Source organism: Chionomys nivalis, chromosome 2 (assembly GCF_950005125.1).
Source record: "Chionomys nivalis chromosome 2, mChiNiv1.1, whole genome shotgun sequence".
NCBI classification, from domain to species: Eukaryota; Metazoa; Chordata; class Mammalia; order Rodentia; family Cricetidae; genus Chionomys; species Chionomys nivalis.
This window is the reverse complement of record NC_080087.1, coordinates 66752364-66759477: the sequence shown is the minus strand read 5'-3', so window position 1 is coordinate 66759477 and position 7114 is coordinate 66752364.

The window sequence follows — 7114 nt, the reverse complement described above, 5'->3', positions numbered from 1 at the left end:
TGGAAGATGCCTGGAAAAGGGATAAGAAGGAAAAGAGGAGGAAGGGCTAAGACATGCCATTCTCTAGACTCCATATAGCTGTTGTAATCAGTAATCAACAGCAACTGTACTTACCTGCATTGTCCTCACACTTAACCACCATCAGTCTAGGAAAGGGAAAGGCTCACAGGGCCCCACTCTAACTCTCAAATATCAGATATGGATGGATGGTAGGAAAATAACCATTGCCTTGAGCTGTAGTTCTCTGCTGAGCTCAGTAGCTGCAGCACATAGCTCCAAACCCACAGTCTTAACAGATGGCTCTGGTAAATCTCAGCAGGTCCGAAAGCAAAATGAATCAACATGAACACCATAGGGAGATTTAGTGGAATTTTGGACCAGGGTAATTGAGAAGTAGGAAATGAGAGTATTTTTTGGCACACACGACACAGAGACACACACTGTATATGTGTTTGTGAAATAGCGAATGATGCTGCGGGAACTGCTTTAGCCAATAGCCTTTAAGATACCAGCCCACTTGGGTGTGGCCTCTTTTACTATAAATGCAACTGTAAAGCTCATGCTTGCTCTCTTGCTGCTTCCAATTCTCACTTCCGGCCACTAGATTTTGTTCCGGTGCCTTTTTGGGGAGAGGATTGTGATCTAGGACAGTGATCTGTGAGTCTCCCCTAAATAAATAACCCTTTATTATATGTAAGTCTGAACTAGTGTGGGATTATTTTGTAACTTCTGTCATCATAATGATAATTTTTTAAAATGTCCATATTGGTCTGTAATTTCTTTTTGGTTGTAACAAAAACCTTGCTTAACATCAGGGAATACTAAGCACTGGGAAATCTTAATTTCGTTGTTTCAAGAAGCATTTTAAGTAGCTTTGCTGTTAGTTCTTTGAAATTTTCATAGAATCCTGTCAATCTTGTCATAGGGTTGTCTTTTTAAAATTTATTTCTTTTTTTAAATGAAATTCAACTTTTTTATTTTCTTTAAGATTTGTTTATTTATTATGTATACAGTGTTCCTCCTGCCTGTACACCTTCCATGCCAGAAGAGGGCACCAGATCTCATTACAGATGGTTGTGAGCCACCATGTGGTTGCTGGGAATTGAACTCAGGACCTCCGGAAGAACAGTCAGGGCTCTTAACTTCCGAGCCATCTCTCCAGCCCCTAAAATTTATTTCACTCACAGTTCTCATCACCCGTCCTATGACTCCCCTCGCCTCCCCTGCAGCCCAACCTCCTTCCATTCCTCCCAGTGGGTCAGGACTTCCATGGGAAGTCAACAAAGTCTGGCACAAATTGAAGCAAGACCAAGACAAGCCTCCCCCCAACCCAGCGCATCAAGGCTGAGCATGGCACCCCACCATAGGGAATGGGCTACAATAGGACAGCTCATACATCAGGCATAGATTCTGGTCTGCCAGGTTCCTCACAGACAACCTATGCTTCACCACTGTCCCCAATGTATGGAGAGCCTAATTCAATCCCCATGGAGGCACCACAGCTGTCAGTTTAGAGTTCTTGAGTTTCCACAAGCTTGGTTCAGCTGTCTCCATAGATTTTTCCATCATGATCTTGACCTCCCTTGCTCATATATTTCTTCGTCCCTCTATTTGACTGGATTCCTGGAACTTGGCCTGGTGCTTGGTTATGGATCTCTGCATGTGGTTTCATCAGTTGCTGGATGAATGCTCTATGATGATGGTTGGGGTATTCACCAATCTGAATGCAGGGGAAGGCCAGTTTGGGCTCCCTTTCCACTATTGCTAGGAGTCTTAGCTGGGGCCATTGTTATAGATTTTGGGGAATTTCCCTAGCACTAATTTTTCTATCAAGATCTCATAGTGGCTCTATCAAGATCTCTCTTTCATTGCTTTCCCACTTGGTTGCTCTCCCCACTTGACAGTCCCGTACTCTCATGTTCTCATCTCCCATCTCCTCCCCTGTACTGACCCCCCATCCCCAGTTTTCTCAGGAAATCTCATCTAATTCGCCTTCCCTAGGCTATCCATGTGTTCCTCTTGTGGTCTTCCTTGTTACCTAGCTTCTCTGCAACAAAGTCTAACTTGGTGAACTAATGACAAATATTGGTTTGTTTTTTAAGGATATCTTGTCTGTGCACCATATGTGTTCCTAGTGCTAGCAGACCCAGAAGTGGGCACTGAATGCCTTGGAATTGAGCTTACATATTGAGTGCCCATGTGAGGGTGCTGGGAATTCAAATTGAGTCTTCTGAAAGAGCAGATGGTGCTCTTAACCACTGAATCAACCTTAAATTCAGTGAACCAGTGAGTCTTATTTGGGGTGACCTACAATTGTGGGGTGAGGGGTTACTTATAGATGCTCAAACGACTCAATGAAAGGTGCATCATACTGTGGGGGCGATGGCTAATGAAGCTGGAAACCTTGGGATTACTGCACAGCTGGCAGGACTTTAAGGGAGATTGGAAGTGTCTTTCAAACCATGAAGTACATCCACCAGGTGGCTTGTGTAACGACATAAATGAATGCAGACAGATTATAAAAATATATACAGCTTTAATGGGGAAATAGACTTACAGGACCACAGGTTCCCGTGGAGAACAGGAAATGCAGAGAAAAAGGGCTGCTGGGATCACGCCAGGCAGATTTATCAGTAAACATTAGCCCAAGGTGAACACACCCCCAATGGGTGGGGCTTATCCCTACATCTCCCCCTTTTGTCTAAATAAGACAGAACTAAACCAAATACAACTATATACAATAATAACAAATAATAAATATAACAAACAATATTGAGAACAAAAGTTTTGCTAAACATTCTATCTCAAGGAGTCTAAATAACATAGAGAGTAACTACAATTATATAATCTTTAACTCCGTCAAAGATCTGAGAAGGGAATAAATATTACTTAACAAATGAGAGATATCCAAAATGTGCAACAATTGACAGAGACAACTGAGTACCTGGGCAATCACCCAAAGTCTCTTTTGCAATGTTGAGAAAACCAACTTTGGCTAAGGCCTAACATAACTGACATACCATTCTTAGAACTATCCTACCCTGTCTTGGCAGGATAAGACAATCCTGTTTTATCCACTTAGGGATATTCTGTATCTTTGTCAGAAGTTGAGGTATGGGCTTTTCTTAACCCAAAGGCCAGTTCTGCCAAGAAGACAAGCTCCCAGTGGAGTGTCTTTGGTGCTCAATGTTCTCTCGGGAGTAGAGTAGCGTTGCCAGGAGTAATTGTGTCTCATTGGCACAGAATTTTACGTTATATTAAAGGCCATTTTCTACAGCTCTTCGAAGGGGCTGAAGATCATACTATCTATACTAAGTATAATCTCTATGTATCTAAAAGACCTGATTAACCTAAAAATAAATATGGCAAACATATAATTCTCAATACCTATCTAACTTGAAGACTAAAAGAATAAACAACTGTGCAATATATGAAGACAATGATCTTCAACTGTAAACAATGTCATAGTATCAGAGGTAGAAATGTACATTGTAATATGGTAGATATATCAATACAATATAGACAAAGTTATAAGCATACTCATACAAAAATAGAGGTAGGAACACTCACATTCAATATTCAATATATCAGTATACAAGGAACAGTACCAATACAATTTTCTATAAACAGTAATTCACAAATACCAATCATCCCATAAAACCAGTTAATCCCCCTTCTTCTTCTTCTTCTTCTTCTTCTTCTTCTTCTTCTTCTTCTTCTTCTTCTTCTTCTTCTTCTTCTTCTTCTTCTATTTTTTTGAAAATACCCCTAATTCCATAAAAATATCACCCCATCCCCTCAACCCTAAACCAACCACTAAAAGATGTCCCTAACCCTGAGGGCAAACTCTGTTGGGAGAGGGGATGTCGTCCTCTAAGATTGCTTCTAGCTGACATGGGGGTGACGTTCTTCTTAGGGGGTCCTGTGAAAGCAAATGATGGTAAAATTCCCAATTTAACCTTTGACCTAAGAAAATTGTAACTAGTCTCTGAGTGTTTTGAGAAGGTCCGGCCAGAGTGTTGTCAAAAATGTGCACCATTCAAAATTGTCTCGTGTAGTTGGTACCAAAAAACAGGTCTAATATTAGCCCTTTAAAAAAAAATCATGACATCATAAAAACCAGATTGAGTTGATGTCGTGGGGCCCCATCTTCATCCTGGAAACTTCAAAGATAACTGTAGGAAAATTTGTTGCTTGTTATGGGAAATTTAAACATTAACAAGGACATATACTGACATATAAAGAAAGACACAGATATGAGGAAAGGCAAAGAAAGTTTAAGACATATATATATATATATATATATTAATTCTTACAAAACATGTCCCTCCATCAGTAATTAAATATTCAGGGTCCCTTAAATTCTTTGAAGATGGGTATTTTCCTGTGGAGATAAGAAGAGAACCCTGCCCCCAACCTATCTGTATTACTTACCATCAGTATGATTGCCATCCATGTGATTGAATTGTTATTTATCTTTCCCAAGTGGCTTCTCTTCATCAAAACGAACCTTTATCAATTTTGATGGTATCCACAATTTTTCCTCACCTGTGGAGACAAGAGCAAATCCCCTTCCCCAATGCAGCACATCTCCTGGCTTCCATTGTGAGGTCAGCACATCCTTGAAATAAACTGGTTGATTTAGTTCAGTAGAGTTTTCCATTATCCAATGTCTTTCTGCAGCCGATGTTCCCTTCTCATTAGCGTTGAGAAAATTCAAGGTTAACAAAGCATTATGTAACCTATTTCTGGGGGTGTTTTCCACCCCTTTCTGTTTGTTCAACATATCCTTTATAGTTCGATTTGATCTTTCTATGACTGCTTGACCTGTAGGATTGTATGGTATACCTGTAACATGCTTGATATTGTAATAATCAAAAAACCATTTCATTTTCCTAGAGACATAAGCAGGACCATTATCTGTCTTTATTTGTGTAGGTATACCCATGATAGCCATGACTTCTAATAAATGAGTGATAACTGAATCAGCTTTTTCTGAACTTAAAGCCGTTGCCCACTGAAAGCCTGAATACGTGTCAATGATGTGATGAACATATTTTAATTTGCCAAATTCTGCAAAGTGGAACACATCCATCTGCCAGATTTTATTCCTTTGGGTGCCCTTTGGATTAGCCCCTGCAGGCAGTGGCGTTTGGTTATAGAAAGAGCAAGTAGGGCATTTCTTTACAATCTCCTTAGCTTGTTGCCATGTAATAGAAAACTCTTTCTTCAAACCTTTGCTATTAACATGATGTTTTGTATGAAATTCGGAGACTTGTAGCACACTACCAATCAATAATTGATCAATTTCTACATTACCTTGTGCTAGAGGACCTGGCAGACCCGTATGGGATCGGATGTGTGTTATGTATATAGGGCAAAGCCTGCTCCTAATCAAATCTTGCACCTGGATAAACAAAGAGGTTAGTTCTGTATCATCAGGTATAAATTCAGCAGTTTCAATATGTAAAATAACTCTTTCTGCGTATTGTGAATCAGTAACTATATTAATAGGTTCTTTAAAATCCCTTAGCACCATAAGAATGGCATATAATTCTGCCTTCTGGACAGAATCATAAGGACTTTGTTCCACCTTACCCAAGTCTTCTGATTTGTAACCTGCCTTCCCTGATTTATTGGCATCAGTATAGAATGTACAGGCTCCAGTTGTTGGAGTATCACGGACAATTCAAGGAAGGATTCAAGAAGTTCTCTTTATGAAGTTAAGCCTCTTGCTTTTTGAATAGTTGTTATTAATGTCTCCAAAAAAATTATCTCTAAAAGTAGCAGGAATGTTAATTTGGGTATTCCATTGTTGTAATAGGTCACGACCCCATAAATTCATTGCAATATTGGCTACATATTGCCTTAATTTTCCTATTTGTCCCTCTGGTCCTATACATTCAACCCATCTCGTGCTCTGCCTTACTTGAGATAGGGTTCCAATTCCCAGGAGCTGAACATTTACATTCTGAAGAGGCCAATATGGATGCCAAGATTCTGGGGTAATGATACTTACATCCGCACCTGTGTCCAGCAGGCCAGTAATAAAAATGCCATTTACGCACACTCTTAGCTTTGGTCTTTGATCATTTATAGAAGTTTGCCAAAGCACACGGAACTTATCTTTCTGATCATTATTGCTTGTAACAATAGGCATGGGGCTTCCTAATTGTCCTGACGAGGCACGTTCTCTGCAGTAACTGGAAATGACTGAACCATGTTTGCCATGGGGGCCTGTGAGGTCCCCCTTTTCACGTTTCCCATCTGTATCAGGTTGCCTTGTCTATCTCTTGTAGACCTGCATTCATTCGTCCAGTGTCTGCCTTTTCCACATCTTCTACATAAACCTGAAGGCTGAGTCCTCCTATTTCTGTTATTTCTAGAAGATGCATTATTATTATTTCTGAAAATCTGTTGTCTACAATTCCTTTTCATATGACCCATTTTGCCACAATTAAAACATTTGGTATTCTGATGTCTCCTTTTACCATTGGAAATTGCTTCTTCTACCCATGCTTCAGTGCCATAGTCAAATGTATCAACATTCAGTGTATGCAAGACCCATTCTTCCAATGGCGCTGATCTGATCTTTAAAGGTCCCAAAATCCTTTTGCATTCCACATTTGCATTTTCATAAGCCAAAGACTCGATCATTATATGTCTTGCTTCTGGGTCAGATATCCCTATTTGTACAGCTTTAGTTATTCTTTGTAAAAAGTCACTAAAGGGTTCTCTCTGACCCTGTTTAACTCTGACAAATGATTCCATTCTCTGTCCTGGGTCTTGCACCCTGTCCCAAGCCCTTAAGGCTGCTGTAGTACACATGGAGAGTGTGTTTTCATCCAAATTAGCTTGTTCCTGAGGGTCGGAAAAGAGCCCCTCTCCTAGAATTTCATCTAGGGAAATCTCAATTCCCTTTGCTCTTTCCCGCTGTTCTAAAAGTCTAGCCTCTTGCCTAAATAAGCATTTCCATTTCAATTGCTCTCCACTCTCAAGTACAGCAGAACTCAGCTGTAACCAGTCAGAGGGAGTTACTTTGCTTGTCATGGCCCAAGATCTTAGCATCTCTTTAACAAAAGAGGCATGCATCCCAAAAGTCATTACAGCCTGT